Consider the following 18,001-nt stretch of genomic DNA (forward strand, 5'->3'; position numbering starts at 1 on the left):
TGCATATTCCCAAACTGCTGCAATATTCCATTAAACACATGAATACAAATTTGATAAAACATTATCCTTTTTTTCGGCTGTGTATCTGTTAGTTATCAGGGACAGAACTGTTTGAAACAAATGAGCATCAATTTAGAGACTGAACGCACAGCTTCGCCATACTGACTACTGATTAACAAAAAATCTCATATGAGAGGATCTACACATTTGTTCCTCAAAATGATGGTAGGAAATCTGTGACAGCAAGCAGAGAAAGAAAGAGAGATGAACAAAGTTTGGAAAAGGCCTCAACTGACCAGCAATCAGATTCCCACAGAGAGCCCAGCTGGACAGGGACAGATGATGACTTATAAAATGCTGGTAAGATGCTGTGAGCATGTGTGATCTGTTCATCTTGTACCTAAATAAAATAAACAACTGAAATTCAATCCACAACAGGAATCTCTCTTCTTTCAGACTGGACAATGTCATAAAAACCCCAAACAACAAGACCTCAGAAAGTGAGCAGGAGAGCTGTTTCCATTCAGAATGAGCGGCGCCAAGTGAGTGAGGAGACGGACAGAGACTGGAGGAGGAAAATGAGAGGGCTAAAAACTGTGTTCCAGTATAAGCATATAGTCAGCAAAAAATGTAATGAAGTTGTTCTGCAAACTGAGGAAACACACTAATTGCATTACAGATGCAAAAACATTTATACAAAAAGTGGCCTTCTTACCTTCTCAAAAGTGGCATTTTAAACTGCCATTTGCGACTGTTTAATATTTGATGTGCAGTGTCCACTTTGGCACCAAACTGAGTTTAACCCGTAATGAAAAGCCTGTTCTCACAAGTCTAAATGATGCACATTACCGACCAAGCTTAACAAAGATCAGAGTAACGTTCAGCAGCTGCTAGGTGATGATAAAATATTTTAACCCCTTTTCTCATCTGCTTTTAATCCTATTTTTTTAAAACATATTTTACTGGCATCTGAGAGTTTAGAAGCTTCCAAAATAAGAGGTCAGGTAAATGATTAACGTGTAAGTGAAAGCCATGCCAAGGCTGTCCAGGAAAACAAGGACAAACAAAACAGATGCCTGCCTTATAAAGTTAGATAGGGAGGCGTCTTTTGATGATTTACTCAATCACCGCTAAAATATTTGGCAAACTGCACTAATTTTCTGTCTTCTTATTGGAGTCACAACAGTCACATCAACTAGAGGCCGTTTCAGATCAATCTGATTTACAGAGCATGAAAACAGCAGGAATAAATCTTGGGTTTTTGTATAGATTACAAAGCATGAGACACTCCTACATTGGGAGGCTAAAAAATGGTTCCAACAGAATGAGAAAAAACAGAAGGTTCACGTTATGCTACAGTTTCAGCCCCTATATGTGCTTCAGCTCAAATTACAAAATACTCACAGGAGACCACGATGTGAAAATGTGATTCTGTGGGCCGTTTCAGCGAAGCAGGGGTAAAGAGAGAGGAGGGAAAAAAAGTGTGTCTGTGGCTTTGTGCCATGATATGCTTGACACACTTCAAAAGCTGTTGAGTTATGTTTCACAGGTAATGCAGGGTCGAGGTGGGCTGTGCTGTTGGAACAGAGCCCAAACTACAGCAGCCCCACGGTGGAAAGACACCTAACATGAGCCAGGATGAAATAATCGTACTGTGAGGGTTTAGAGAGAAAGAGGGTGAGAGTGAGAAGACGCTATAAGAAGGGTCCATTTCTTTAAAGGGGACCTATTCTGCTCATTTTTAGGTTTATACTTGTATTTCTGGTTTCCTCTAGAACATGTTTTCAGGCTTTAATGCTCAAAAACCACTTGCTAATTTTACTTATTTTTCCTGCCTGTGTGTCCTTGTGTATCAGTCTGTGTCCCCTCTCTAAATTTCGAGTTTTTTTCAGATCCATGAACACGGCGGTGGAACTCTGCTTTTTTTCCTCAGCAGCAGTTTATGGAGTTTTGAGTTGCGGGGTGGATAACTGATCAGTCTATCCGAACAGAGCTGATTGAATTAGATCGATGGATGAGAATGTGAGTGACAGAAAACATGTACATTTCATTTTCACTGCACCTGCCATTCTGCTGCTCCGTTTGTGCCCAGAGTATGCCCTGCAGGCATGTGGAGCAATGCATAATCAAATGGCTTATATATTCCAACAGTGCTCCTAATGAGCAGTCCAGCTCTAAAAATAAAAAAATCAATATGTGGTGACAGATGCTTTAATTACTGTGGGCCGTTACAAATATCTGAATGTGTGGAAAACCCTGTAGTCTATGTTATATAAACTCTTGCAGTAGCAACGTCACTCAGTACTTTTACATGCACAGTTAATTGGAGCTACGGTTATAGCTCGATTAGGCCATTTAATTGGACTACTGTCCTTGTCTCTGTGTATAAGCACGAAGGGGGAATCAATTTACTGACCAAAGTCTGTCTGACTCCACTACAATAGGTGGCGACATGCCCTTTTCAGCTTGTTAGTATTGGACCTTTTTCCAGGTGACCTTTTACGTCACAGACCAAACAATCACCATTCCATGTTTTCCTCCCATCCATGTGTTTTAAAATATTTAACTCTTTCAGCTGTCACAGCATGAACTGTGTCTCCTCATCCATCCAAAAATGCACGGCTCTGGATGTAGATTTGCCATGTTGTTATCAGCTTCTTCTTCTGTTATGCATTTAATGTTTTCGACATTTCGGGTCTGATTGACTGTATACATGCAGGAGGAATTCAACACCCAATCGCATTAGTGTGTTTTGTGTTAGCTTGACTTTGAGAAATTCTATTTCATACCATTTCAGTCAGTCTAACATGTTTACATGTATTTTAAAAGTCCGGTTTTAGTTGGACTTACACAATAAATCTTCTCTCATGTCATGTAAAAGTAATGATTGTGGTATACCAGGGAAGTAAGAAATACCAAAATGACTTTTAGTATTGTCAAAAATACAGATGCTCCTCTCTATTAAACAGATATGGAGATGGTGTACTGAGGTGATATAGTACACTGCACGTACCACCAGAGGTCAGTCTCTACTGGTGGACCAGGCAGCTAAGCAGAGAAAGATGGTGACTGAGAGTGGTGGGGATAATGTTACAGGACTTAAAACATCCATCAATGGCACAGAGAGAATCTAGAGGAAAACATATTTGCACACCTAACTCTGTAAATTAAGGGGTTATTTTGACTAAACCAGAATTGATGATTGTTGGGATAGTGAACTAACCAAGATGGCTTTGGCGTGTTTTATTGTGAGTGTTATTTAGTCTGTGGCATGTTCAAATGAAATGTGTTTTAGTTGACAAGGCCATTAAGCTGGTCTTACTTCGGTGAAAGAGAGAAATTTTAATTTATAAGCTGCATGGTTGTATTTTTTTGTTCAGTTGGGAAATACAGTGGTGGAAAAAAGTTTTTGGACACCCTTAAAATTTTACACAATCTCAAATATTATCATGAAATATTTGTGGAAAAATCTTTTTTGTGTTTCAAAAGGTGTGGCTGCATTAGACAGATACAAACAAATACAAATTATATTGTTTTGTTTATTGTTTACAAGAAAAACTAACAAAACTAAATTCTTGACAGTTTCAATATGTCAGTTCTCAACATTGTCGGTATCAAAGTCAACAAATAACAGAGAATGTGTTCAAAACTGAACAAAAAATAAATAAACCATTACATCATCAAATTAATATTTAGTAGTCCTGCCATTGGCACGTAGTAGAGCTCTAATCCTGGCTGGCATGTTCCCCACGAGCCTTTCACACTGTTGAGGGGTAATCTTGTCCCATTCTTCTTGAATTACTGCTTTTAATTCTTCTAAATTCTTTGGTTTATGCTTTGAAACAGACCTTTTGATAATCCACCACAGATTTTCAATGGGGCTCATGTCCGGGGATTGAACTGGCCACTCTAAGACCTGGATACTGTGCTCCTGCAGCCAAGTTCTACTGGCCTTGGATGTGTGGCAAGGGGCATTATCTTGTTGAAACATCCAGTTTTTACCTCGACGGAACAGTGCACGCGCAGAAGGGAGCATGTGGGTTTCGAGAATGGTACAATACTTGGTAGAATTCAATGTGCCATCACAGACAGTGAGATGACCAACACCAGCAGCACTCATGCATCCCCAAACCATGATACTGCCTCCACCATGCTTGACAGTAGGTACTGTACATGCTGGAGATAATGCTTCGCCTGGCCTTCTGCGTACCCTCACATTAATAGGAGGAAGATGAAGCTGGAAACTGGACTCATCTGACCACAAAATCTTCTTCCAATTCCTGGCTGTCCAGTTCTTGTGTGCCTGGGCCCAACGACGCCGGGCTAACCTCTGTCTCTCATTGATCAGGGGCTTCTTGATAGCCTTGTAGGACCTTAAGCCATGATCTAAAAGTCGGGACACTGGACACCAGTTTGGTTTGACCACTGCTGCTGAAGCTCCTGTGATGTCATTCGGCGGTTTTGCCTGCACATGCGGATCAGGATGCGGTCATTTCTTGCTGAAGAAACCCTTGGACGCCCAGATCTTGGTTTGTCTTCTAAGCTGTTGGTTCGTCTGTATTTCTGCAGAGTGTATCCAACTGCTGAAGGACTGCCTCTGCACTTCCTGGCTATCTGGCGGCAGCTGTACCCTTCCTGGCTGAGAATCTTTATCTTCAGGCGTGTTTCCTGCGTTAGGTTCCTTGTTTTAGCCATTTTTGTGTCTGAAGAACTTTCAAATGTGCTGGCTTTATGTAGACACGAAGCTTGGCAACAAAAATTGTGTCTTTTAATAAAAAGAACGACCTTCATCACTGGTACCAAAATGACCCAATACTCAAAATTTCTTATGTATGTTTATGGAACCAATCAATTTTAAGTTTTTAATGGCTTATTTAGGATGTATTTAGTATTTTGGCTGTGACTGTACTAAAAGAAATTGCACTTGAAGACCTAAGAGTGATTCTTAATGCAATATTTCACAAATGCATGGGGTGTCCGAAAACTTTTTTCCACCACTGTAGATAGGTATGAAGATATCAAAAAATAGATACTGCCTAAGCCTTGTCACATGCCTAGAGGAAAAGATCATATAAAGAAATTCTTCACATGCTGTTGTCGGCTTGTCTTGTAGAAGATAACATTGGAAAGAGAGCATTCAGAACAGTCTAAAGCTTGAAGTTTTGACGGCCAGAATCAGTTTTACATGTTTATCTCGTTATTTGAATCTTTAGCCACATTCAATGAGAACATCCAAAATTGTAATATGAAGGGTGGGAATCACCAGAGGATCCCAATACGATATCATGACTATACTTTTTTTTTTTTCTTAAAGATTTTTTTGGGGCATTTTGCCTTTAATGGACAGGACAGCTAAGAGTGAAAGGGGGAGAGAGAGGGGATGACATGCAGCAAAGGGCCACAGGCTGGATTCGAACCCGGGCTGCTGCGGCAACAGCTTTGTACATGGGGCGCCTGCTCCATCCACCAAGCCACCGACGCCCCGCTCATCACAATACTTAAGTCATGATACAATACTATTTAGATTTTAAGTCTGTTGCGATAATCTGAGTATTGCGATAAAATAAATTGCGATGTATTACCCTTCTTCAACTGTAAATTATGTCCCCAAAGGAAAACTTTTTCAACATCTGTTATGTCTAATAACAAAGTTTTCAGTCTATTCATCTCACTTAAGCTGCTTTTTTTTCCCCAGCAGCACAATGTACAGTACCATTCAAAAGTTTGACACTTTCCCATTTACTTGAATGAGAAAGTGTATCCAAACTTCTGACTGGTGCTGTATCTAGGGGGACTGAAAAAGCTATTTATTATATTATTCTAGTGGGCTACCTAAAGTTTAATTTGCATTTGTAATATTAATCATTTATGTAATAAAAAAATCAATACTTGGCACTGTGTGATGATACAATATTGCCACAAAAAAAAATATCACAATACTATGCTGTATCAATTTTTTTCTCCACCCCTAATATATAGTAAAAAGACTTTTGAAGCAGTTATTTAAAAAACAGGTTTTCATGTGAAAGAAGGTTATACTAAAAATTGTTTCACAAATGTGTATGACTGAAGTAGGTGCTCATTCAAAGGTCATGTGATAGAGGGCTTAATTACTTTCAAACTGTTTTTATAGTGTAGTTCTCTTTGGTTCCCTGGAACAAAAAAATGGAAAACATACGAATAAAAGAAACAACAACTACAAAAAACATCAGGATTGGCTATGTGCCAAATTGTTATTTTATACATAGCTATCAGACCAGAATGTCACAGTCAGTGCTTCCCTAATATTAAGGAAGAGAGGGAATTATGACAGAAAATAAGGAAGAGCATAATAGGTCCAATTTGGCCAACCTCCTGAAAGCTGAATAGGTAGTTAAAAAAGGACCTTTGTTTAATGTCATTCTCCTCTCTTTCTCCCCATGTTTTCCCAGCATCTTCTCCAGATTTGGAGAAATTGTCAATAAAAGCTCTTTCCATGGTTAAAAGAAGCGTGCACCACTAGTTTTCAGTCAGTTTCTGCTTTGTACAAAATGTCAAAGTGTCAAGAAAGTGGTGTGGTGAACAAGAGCTAACAGTGCTGTATGTCTTAAATATACATTCTACTCTGGCCAGGACAATTAAATATTACAAAACTAAGTATTCAAATCTCCCAAAGGCCAAATACCTGCCTCGACATCACCAAATGACATGTGGACAGAAGTGCAACATGCCTCAGAGTTTAAGGCCGCAGAGAGCCAAGCCGCAGCAGAAGCAGAATGTATTTACAGTTCAGAAACAGTTCTGTTTTTTTTTTATACATTTGCAAACCTGTCTGAAAGCATGTTTTCACTTTGTCATTCTTAGTAAGTGTAGACTGCAATTTTATTCATTAAAAATCAAACCTACAACACAATAAATTGCAAAAAGTGAAAAGGTCTGAACACTTTCTGAAGCCACTGTAGGTAAACCTGAATCACTACACAATAGCCATGGAACATTATTACAGCATATTGAGTTGCACATAGGGCTGGGCGGTATGACCTAAAATATCACGGTATAAATTGAATCCCTTCACGGTAACGGTATATATCGTGGTATAAATTTAAGTGTAAAAGTTATAATAGAAGTGTTTCTGAATGGGTTTTGTAGTCCCTTTGCAAAGCTAAATTGATAAAAAAAACAAAACAACAACAACAACAAAAGCAAAGATATAATGTATTTTTTAGAGCATTTATTGTGCAGAATGCAGATCTCAAAACTCAAAATTAAAACCCAGCACTCTATGGTGCAAAATGTCCCCTGGGATCTATATCAAAAGGTAATTTCCTTCTTTTAACAAAATCCTAAATGACTGAGTTGTGTTTTTTCCACCTGGACCTTTATGCTCTGCCATTTCTCCTCTAATCATCACGCTGTAACCTGTGACAGGCTGCTATCATACCACAACTATCACGCATTCACATATGGAGTTTTTTGTGGAGCCCCTAGCGTCACATTGATTGGGTTGAGACAAAATCTCTTGCCGAAAACCAACTCCCATGTGCGCACGGCGAGAGAGGAGAGGGAGAGACGCTGTGCTGCTGCCAGAGGAGACACTGAATGAGTTCACTGAGTGGTAAGTCGCTAAAAGAGCCTGAGAAGTCCAGGGCTGTTCATAAAACATTAACTCATTCACTCACAAGTTCTCCAGCAACACATGTTGCACATGCTACGCTAAATCATGGACGTGAACCAGCTCCTCTTGCTCCGCTGTCTCTATGCTTGCAGCCATTTTCACACTGAGGCAGGTGCGATGACGTCATCAACGATATGACGGTAGAGCGCAAATCTCTACCGTGGGCCAAATTTATATCATTTCTTCCGTCTACCGCATACACCGTGCAGCCCTAGTTGCACAATTTTTAGAATGACTACAGTCTCCCAGTCTGAAAATTACATTCTGATCACAGCTACAACAGCTGGTGTCTGACATTCTAAATATGTAACAATACTCACTGCATTTCTATTCTCCCTATGTGGAAGTTTTAAAAGTCACGTATCTGAGTTTGCATCAGCACGTATTGGGAATATCTCTGTCTTGATGCATGAAGACAGAGCAGGGACTCCGCTATCTGCGATGCCATCAAGAGATAAACCCTAACCTGGAGGCTGATGACGTGAAAAAATGTTTCAGATGCTGCAGACCTAAACTGATTACTGTAGTGCTGTAATAATGCACCTGTAACCTGTAAAAACAATTACTTTGTACTGTGACAATAGCCACTCAAAGTCATTATGACTGAAGCCCCTTCAAAATGACTTTGATGTCACGTCTCTTATTTGTAAAACTGACAGACAATGAATATTATCTATATTTTTAAAGAACTTCAATAATTTTCAAGAGTTTTACTTTAACTATTTACTTAACCCTTCCAAGAAATGTGTGCACACACACACAGATTTTCATTTCAACCAAGCCATGACCTCAGAAAGACTATTTCACCAAAAAATGGATGTGCTTGCATTTGAATGCCAAGCGATCCATCAAACTAGCCTGTTTTTCCCATCCAACACTGAGCGAAAGACATGCGGCGTATGTGACCAATGCGCTCTGTGACACCTCAACATGAGTGAGCGGTGAAACATGAGCATGACAACCCCGTCGGGTCAGAGGTGGCTGGAAGGACGGGGTTGAGAAAGGGGGAGGAGAGGAAGAATAACTCTGGAGCCTGAGGAGCTCAGAATAGCAGAGTAGTGAGGAGAACCCAGATGAAGTCATTAGTCTGGCTCCCACAGCTGTCAAGAGCCTGTCAGGACTTAAAGAGGCTGGATGGAAACACCAAGGCTTATTAAGAGATCAAGTGTGGAAAAGAATGGGAAGTAAATAGAGAATAGAGTTTAATGCTATACTGTAGTTTAAGTGTAAACCCAAGTGTGCTTTCTGCTGTTTCTGTCTGAAGGAATTTAGCCTAGGCTCCGTGTGTGTGCACATGAGAGTGTGTGTGTGTACCAATGCAGAGCGTTGACAGGCAGGTGAGACATCTAGAGCAGACTGTGCGGACACAAGCAGGGTCTTGTGTCTCACTTCAAAATAAAAGCTGACAGCTGGACCAAGCTGCACCATGAGCCAGTGGAACTAAGTCACAAAAATGCTTCTGCTGTTCCATGAAAATGTAGCTGCTGTTCTTAATCAAAGAGACGCCAGAATAACTGAATTAAAGCACATTAGCAATGCAGCAGTGCAGCCTGGTAGGAATTAACTGGAAGAGAGGAGTAAAAGGTAATGCTCACAACCAAGTAAGGGATAAAGGAGCAGTGTATTAAGTAGTAGGAACCCTCCTAATTACTCATCTTTACCTCATCCTCTCGTCTGTCTAAAATAGGGATGCAAGGATTTTGAAATTCTGGGCTGATACCGATACTGATGTTTAAAATAACAGTCTGGCCAATACTGATGATTAAAATAACACTTTGGTCGATACTGATGTTTAAAATAACATATTGGCCAATGGCAGATACGTTTAAAAATAACAATTTGGCCAATAGCTGACATCGATGGGCTGATGGCCGATACTAATGTCGGGCCCATAGCCCATACCAGTGTTTAAAATACAATTTGGCCTATAGCCAATACTGATGTTTAAAATAACAATTTGGCTGATAGCTGGTACCCATGTCTAAAATAACAATTTGGCCGATCGAAAATCCAAATGTTAAAATTACTATTTCTGTGTGTGTGTGTGTGTGTGTGTGTGTGGTGTGTGCGCGCACGCACATCTGCGTGAAACTCCGCCATGCGCGATACAGAGGAGAATTGTAAACGCCGGTGCGCTGCTGCTAGTTGCATATAGGAGAAACACTGCTCTTTGGTTTGAGTTCTTCTGGGTCATCGTGTTCTTCTTCAGCAACGTGTACAGTTGCTTCGCTTTCAGGACTCTCTCCGGCAGCCATTCTCACCTCTAAACTTTTCTGTATGCTCTCACTCTCGCCAGCTCTAGCACGTCTGTGGTGTGCAGCGGTGAAATGGGTCCCCACTGAAACGCTTTCTCGCGGCGCACGTTCTGGACGTTGTTTGGGCTAGTCACCGATATTGCAGTATATGAAAAATTTATATCATAACGAAAATAAATACCGGTTTTCGGAACAAACCGGTATACCGCACAGCCCTAGCCATGTTTAAAAATGTCTATAAATAACAATTTGGCCGATAGCCGTAACCCATGTTTACAATAACAATTTGACCGATAGCCGATACGTATGTTTATACATGTTACTGTATGATATAGTATGTGTGCAAGGCAAGCTGTTCAGAGAGATTGTCCCTGGTGAGATTAATAAAGTTATCTAAATCTGAATATGAAAAACAAATTGGCCGAAAGCCGATACTGATGTTAAATATAATAATTTTGGCAGGTAGTCGATATCGATATTTAAAATGACAACTGGACCAATAGCTGACACTGATGTTTAAAATAACAATTTGGCAGATAGTCGATACCTTTGTTTTTATATTGTTATTTTGTTTTTGATGTTATTCATTCTCCATTTTGTGCTAGGGAAGTTAAGAAATCTGCACTATAAAAATTAATTGAATTGTTTTAAAGTAATTAGGTCCTTCATTATACTACCTTTGAATGAGCATGAATTCAAACAAATTTATGTAACAACCTTTAATATAAGCTTTTACATTAAAAAAAAACATTTAAAAGAAAAATAACTGCTTGAAAGTCTTTTTACTATACTGTCATTATTTCCTCTCTAAGAAATCATGAACAGATTTCTCCTTCAAACAGTTACATTTATTCAAATTTCTTGCCAAAAGCAACATTTTACAATTGATCACATCATGAATACATAATAGTTTACTTCTGCACAATGCTATTTTTTACTGAACACAGCTTGAACGCAAACATGTCCCAAACAAAGGACTGGATTCGAACCCGGGCCGCTTCAGCAACAGCCTTGTACATGGGGTGCCTGCTCTACCCACTAAGCCACCGACGCCGCCAGACATGTTTTCTACTGCCCCTGCAATGACGGGGCAGTGTTAGTTTTGAGCTCTGCTTTTTAGCCTACCCAAAACTGATGTGACATAACAGAAAAACATCGGCCACTGCCACTGATGAATGTCATTATATTTGCTGATAGGCAGATGGCAGTCAACAAGGAGAATATAAGCAGATGCAATCCATGCATCCTTACCTCCTTTCTCATTTCTTTACCTCATCCTCTGATTAGTCTAAAATGTATTACATCTTCATTGCTGTGCTTTAATCATGCAGAAATGAACTTTCAGAAAAACTTTTAGGAAAAGGAAAAGGAAAGCCAAGGACATTTTTCATCAACATTTTGAATCTACTAAATCAAGAAGGAAAGATGTCAAAATTGAACCATAGAATTTACGAGTATAAACGGTCTTTGGCTGACTAAAAGCTCACTTTTTCTGACTGGCCCTGAACTTTAAATCAAGAGGATGCATGAAATCAGGTGACCCTGAATCCTAAATAATCACTGCCACTTCATCCGACAGGTCAAACTGTCTAGACCTCCAAATTTGATGAAGTGACATATCCCTCTTATATTTACAATGAGCCTGCAGCTTTGAGGGATTATTTGTGTCAGCAAGGATAGCTACACCCCACAGGTCCTCACGAAGAATAATTATTTCGTGCAATTAACCTTTAAATAACCAAAAGAGTCGACCAAAAACCAACAACTGTACTAATTCCCAGGGCAAGCGGTTTGGAATAGCGCAGGTGATGACGAAGCGCTTCTTCTGCCTTCTTTCATGTTAGGTTTATGATTATGGGGTGTGAGAGACGAAGAGACCTTGGGCGACAGGCGGCTACGCAGCACAAGGCAAGGCATCCTGCATCCCTTTAATTAAGGCTAATAGGCAGTAATTACCAGGCATCAGTCAAGAGATGCTTAATAATCACATTACCCCTAATAATAATAATAATAATAATAATAATATCAACAACAACAAGCAGAGCTGTCCCTGCTGGGTACTCACGTGTTAGACATGGCTCTAGGACACATACTCTTTGACATGTTTGTGGTTGTCAGGAGAGATTTTGGACAGATCCGACCCGCTCTGGGTGCTTTTTCACAGCTGGGCTATTAAATATACCAATTTGACGGTGCTGGCTTAAGGCTACAGCAGCGAGGCTCATGGTAAATTAGGTGAACGCAGCAAGTCGACCTGACATTTTATCATTCCATCAGCCCAGGTGTCCAACATAATCATCAGACTGACAACTAAGTAAGAAATGTTAGAATCAGGGAAATTCATTCCTTCTATTCAGTAACTTCAAAATAGCACAAGATGCTCCAATGTGTTTATACATATTAAAAGGTGTATGATCTGCTTTAGACTGTCACCAGTTAATGGAGACAGTCTTTCCAGGAAGAGTAAAGCAACTGACTTCTTCACCTAAAATTTACATCAGTGACATTGCGTCTGTACACAAAACAATAAAAAAAAAAAAACACAAGACAACAGATAATATATTTATGGCGGTAAACTCACTTCAATATAGTTTGGATACGTTTTAATGGCTGACATAAATCATTTAATAGCAAACCTACACATCATGATAACTGGCTTATTGTAACAGGCAGGTGAGATATTAATATTCTAATAAGGACAAAAAGTTGTATGAGGCAGACTTAGATTTTACTAGAGGCTGATACATACCTATCATCCACTACTTTACCATTCAAATCTGAAACATTATTGCACCCTTTCAGTGTAACTATATCCATTAAGGGCTGAAGGAAAAACATATTAAGCAATTTTGACATCCGGCTTCTCTGCTTCCAACCTGAGCACTTGGACAGACACACTGACGCTCATCGACGGAGACGCATGGACCCAAACGGCACACAACTCCAAAACCTTTAGCCTATGTTCACACTACTTCTGAACACATTAACGCACACTGCCACTCGAACTCACCGAGCTCTTTGTCTAAGGGAGTCACCGAAGTCCGAAGAAAATGTACCGACAGAGCAGCAGACAACCCCGTGTGGAGAGCAACCAGTGTTCGTAGTAACCTACCGTGTTTTGTGTCTCCCGGTGCTTTGCGCTCGTTATCGCCGGTGGGATCTGCAGCACGCGGCGCTTCGTCACCACCAAGACGAATAAAACAATCCTTCGCTTTCAGTCAAAATATCCGCAAGCGCTGTTAAACAAACTCTACACCCCGAGAAGGAAACAACAAGTCTTGGGGAGAGCGCGCTGTTTCTCTTGGGAGTGTGTCCTGCCAGAATGACAAACAGCCACACACACACACACACACACACACACACACACACACACACACACACGGCTCCCTGCTCTCTCCGGAGGAACGGAGGCAGGAGGCGGTGGGCTGGGACTGCACCGTAGAGCACTGATAGGACAGTCTCACCGTCTGCGTTAACCCGCTCACTGCCGCACCGCCGGCACGCGCCAAGATAACACTCATGCGCGTTGTCACAACATTTTGAAAAACTTAGCAAATGGTACCCGAGGCAACAGGCAGCACAAAACAAAGCTATAGCTAGACACTGGACTCTTAACAATTCAATGAACAATATAGTAGGGGAGAGTGGGGGCGGTTGGGACATTTTTGAATTAACCATCTACTTTGACAATAGTAAAAATAATATGAAAAATAATATGATTGCTGAACAGATAGGCCTACAAGACCAACAAGTTCTCTTCCCAGCTCTTCAAATATCGCAGTTCGGTCTGTGGACTTTCACGTCTACATATGATGGGCTAGGTATCCTCCTATTCTGGGATGCGTGTCCACCTGTTATATGCATTGTGTCTTTGAAATACAGTTCATAGGAAATGTAGCATACAGTTTCTTCGTGTTAGATGCAAACAGTGTTTTTCAAAATAAAAATAAAACATGGGCAAAACACTGATTTTCTTGTGCAACAAAAGCAAGTGGTTAGGTTTGGGCAATAAAAGCCAGAACAGACCCACCCATTGCCCCAACCTCCCACCCTATGGGGACTTTCAAACTGACCCACTGGCACTATCATACTGCTGCAAAAGGTGTCAGTGTTTGATACCAAAATCAGGTGCACAAATACGCACACAAACACATAACCATATTCATCTGCTGCAGAGCCATGTATACAGCTCTGGTCCACTGGCAATGGGAAAGCAGTCTATAGCCAATTTTGGGGGGTATACCCGTGTTTAAAAGAACCATTTACACACGCTAATTCTGGTGAAAAGGGGTATCACTCGCTAAAAAGGCACTGTCCTGACTGTCCACCTGTCCCAACCCACCCCATTCTGCATTCGACTGCAAAGAATAGCTAAAACATAAAGGTCAATACAACAACTTTTCTTCTTTATTTATTTATTTTGAATAAGTTTGACCCTTTAATCAATGCTCTCTTGGTTCAACATCATGTCCTAGATGAAACGAAGTGACGAAGTTAGCTAGTCTCAAGATAACATCATTTTACCAGCCAGTTATCACACACTAAAGAGAGTTTAGGTAGCCTACAGCATTAATCATATGACATTTATTTTATAAATGAAACAACCAAAGTTGGCTTCAACAACCCTGATCACAGAGATAGTAAACAGCCTTTAATTATCTGAAATTCTACCACATAATTCCTTAATAAGGCCACACCCGTTCTTAACACATCAGTATCCTTAAATTACAGATTACTGTTCGGGCGTCTTGGCTGCTCTTCTAGGTTTACTTTAATAACTGCTTTAAAAGTCTCTCTTTACTCTCTACCTCCCCACCCAAGGAAACAACAGCCCTGAGGTTTCATTCAGACCTCAGAGGGGGTGCAACTGTACACATCAACACATCCTTAACTTATTATTTTTATTTTAGAATATACAACTAACTCCCTTTTCCAGGTTAAGGACACAGCTCATGTCAAATGGCAGTTTTTAAGAAAATCAGTTCAACCTACTAACAAAACCTAGGCATATAACTAAAGGCATTACTTAATGCAATTAATGCAGGGCATGTGAATCGTGATAAATGTGATCAGGTAAGTTTGTATTCATTTCATGTTCTATTGCCCACTGTATCATAAACTGTAGTTTAGAGTAAAGTGACTTTTGTTTTGTCTTTGATTACAGGATTGTGAAAGGGATCATTTATGTAAGAGTCTACATGACACATACAGTGTCTGCAAAGCCAGGGAACAATGCCTGTCTTTATATAGGACTGTGTGTCAAACACAAATTGTAAACTCATGCTGGGCACAATGCAGAAATCATATTTAACTTAATCAGAGTATGCCATCTCAATCTTTTAGTTTCAGCTGTGGTCCCTGATTTGCGAAAACAAAGACCTCATCTTTACAGACTGAGAACTCTCCTGGAGATGCATGTCCTCACAAACAACTGATTCTTCTCAGCAGGGGAGGAGGTTTATCACAGGGAATGCTGGGAAAGCTGAGGGTCGTACCTGGCTTTAATTTCAGCTGTCCACCAGGATTAGGACACAGTTCATATAGCAAGCTGTAATCATCTGCAGTAGTGAGGCGTTCTCTCACAGCTGGCCCCGGGGCCAGGCAAAGCCTCAGCCATTTAGTTCTTTGTAGTTGTCTCTAATAATAATAACCTGGTACTAATAAGTTGTATGGAGTTCATCGTATTATATTGTGCTTTGCTTTTGTCTGACAAGAAATTAAAGGGACGGTTCACCCCAAAATCAAAAATAAATATTTTTCCTTCTACCTGTAGTGCTGTTTATCAGTATAGATTGTTTTGGAGTGAGTTGGTGAGTGTTAAAGATATTGGCCATAGATATGTCTGCTTTCCCTCCAATATAATGGAACTAGATGGTCTTGGCTTGTGGTGTTTAAAGCGCCAAAAAGTACATCTGGAAAACTCAACAGCAATGTGTCTTTCCAGAAATCATGACACGGATACTCAAGATAATCCACAGACCTTGTTGTGAGCAGTTTCATGTAGGAACTATTTTCTGTCTACTGAAGTACACCCACCAACCCTATCATCGCGCCACACAAGCCCCCTGGAAGAGCACCAAGACAATCTCATTGATACCCCTTTTCCACCAAATTAACTCTGGTTCTTGAACTGGTTCCGCTCATGATATCTGGAACCTAGGTGCTATCTAGTGAACCAGCCAGAGTTTCCACTAGTTTTGAGTGGAAACATTGTGATCAAGGATTTGTCATCAGTGGAAGCGTTGCACAGTGCACAAGTAATCAATAGTAGCAAAATCTTGGATCACACTAATAAACTGTGAACTTTTGCAGTTATATTGCAATTACAGTTGTTTGTCCACTTTGTTTGACCACTGCACGTTCTTTGACAATTTCTTGCTTGACTTGACATTGCTGACTTCTCCATTCACTCTTTCCAACCTGTAGAATTATACATGCTCACTGATGACATCATGGTTCGCACTTCAGGTCAAGGAAAAACTGCTCCTTTTTGGTTCCAGCTTAAAACCAACTTTTGGGCTCTGGAACATTGTAGTTTTGTACGAAATGCTCTCAGTGGTTCAAATTTAGGTGCAGGAACTGGAACAGAGTGGGATCCATATTGGTAGAAAAAGGGTAATAGTGGCCAAAAGTGGAATTACACCATCTGGGTCCCTCACATGATGCCATGGGGCCCATAAGACTTTTTCCCACAGACTTACATTGTGGGAGAGATGTCTGTAAATCAGTCGATACATTTTTTGAGTGTCACAATCCCTGCAAAAACACTAGTTTCACTATTAGGGTTTGATCCATTTGGTCCAGTAACATTTCGAAAATCTAGAAGAGCCATACAATTAAATAATTTTGCCCCAAGTCAATCTAGCTTGATTTTGGGGTGAACGTTAAATTCAATTCTCAATGTGTCAGTTATAATGTAATCTGTGGTGTTTCCACAGTATTCATGCAAAACTGATTGGCATTTATTGCAGTTGGTGTTATTCTAATTCTGGATTTATATTACTACCATTATCCAAGAATCTACAACACACCAAAGTAGCCTGCCTTCAGACCGCAGCCTCTGAGAAACATCTTAGTATGATTATTTTCAGGACCCAAACATACTTCAGAACATGCTGCTGAAGCTCAGGGCCCTGTGGGTGCTGCCTGTGAATTATTACACAGTCCATCACCGGCCCACTGATGGTAGTCATGTGGCCGGTCAGCTCAGGACAATGATGCCTTCCTCTGAAACAACACAAAGGAATTTCGACACTAACACTACTGTCCAGCGTCCTACCTCCACCAAGATGAACACTAAGCTGATACATGGTGTTAAAAAGCATTATAGAAGCCGAGTTTGGGTTCAGCTAGCCAGAGCCAAGGCCTGCCCGCATGGAGCTAAAGAAGGAACCACATCAAAGTCTGCACTGTACCAGGAAGGACGGAGGCCCTGGTGAAAGCCCAGCGCCCCCTGGGATGATTGCACACAACTCATCAAAGTGACAGGTTTAGCGGACAACAAAAAAACGAGGGAGGAACAGTTAAAGAGGGAGGGAGAGAAGGATAGAGGACGACGAGATGTTTTGAAACCATTTAAGGTTTTGGCATGACATGTCAAAAATAATCTTTAATGTGTCTTTAAACTTGCTTTGGAATCATTTTTCCAAAGCTAATTCCAAATTTGGGGGTTAGAATAACTTTCATTCCCTTTCATTGTGGATTTGTTAACTGAAGCAAATGTGGCACACAAGGCAGACATGCAACCCAAACAGCAAATTGTTGTTTTCTCTTTATGCTCAAGATCAAGAGAGAGACATAAAACCTCAAACAGCTGCAGAAAAGGAGAAAACAGGGAAGGGAAAAAAATCTCCCCACAAAAGGCGTCCTTCGTCCCGAAGTTCAAACATGATCCAACTGTGTGATTTGAAAGCACATTAACAATGATCTAACAGCAGAGCCATCAGATGCTGGATTGTAATATGCTCTGATGTACATGCGCAGGAAGGCAGCAGGTAATCCTAGATGCCCTCAGAGCATTGCAGCTACCTCTGCATATGATAATGTCTGGTAAACCAGACAGAGAAGGCAGGCAATAAAAGAAAAAGTGAAG

The 18,001-nt window shown here is 40.5% G+C and overlaps 1 protein-coding gene across 5 annotated transcripts in view; it reads right to left on the reverse strand.

Annotated features, from left to right (window-relative positions):
• disp1 (dispatched homolog 1 (Drosophila)) overlaps positions 1-18,001 on the reverse strand; it is a 166,995-nt gene that overhangs the window by 54,319 nt on the left and 94,675 nt on the right. Inside the window, exon 1 of one of the 5 annotated variants that reach the window (XM_049590640.1) lies at positions 12,920-12,977. The exons of 3 other annotated variants lie outside the window; for them this stretch is intronic. The gene's annotated coding sequence lies outside the window, so the exon portion shown is untranslated. Of the gene's footprint in view, positions 1-12,919; positions 12,978-13,021; positions 13,318-18,001 lie in introns of those variants that run through there. One more of the 5 variants, XM_049590636.1, reaches the window with a different exon arrangement.

Source organism: Epinephelus fuscoguttatus, linkage group LG11 (genome assembly GCF_011397635.1).
Source record: "Epinephelus fuscoguttatus linkage group LG11, E.fuscoguttatus.final_Chr_v1".
Lineage (NCBI taxonomy): Eukaryota > Metazoa > Chordata > Actinopteri > Perciformes > Serranidae > Epinephelus > Epinephelus fuscoguttatus.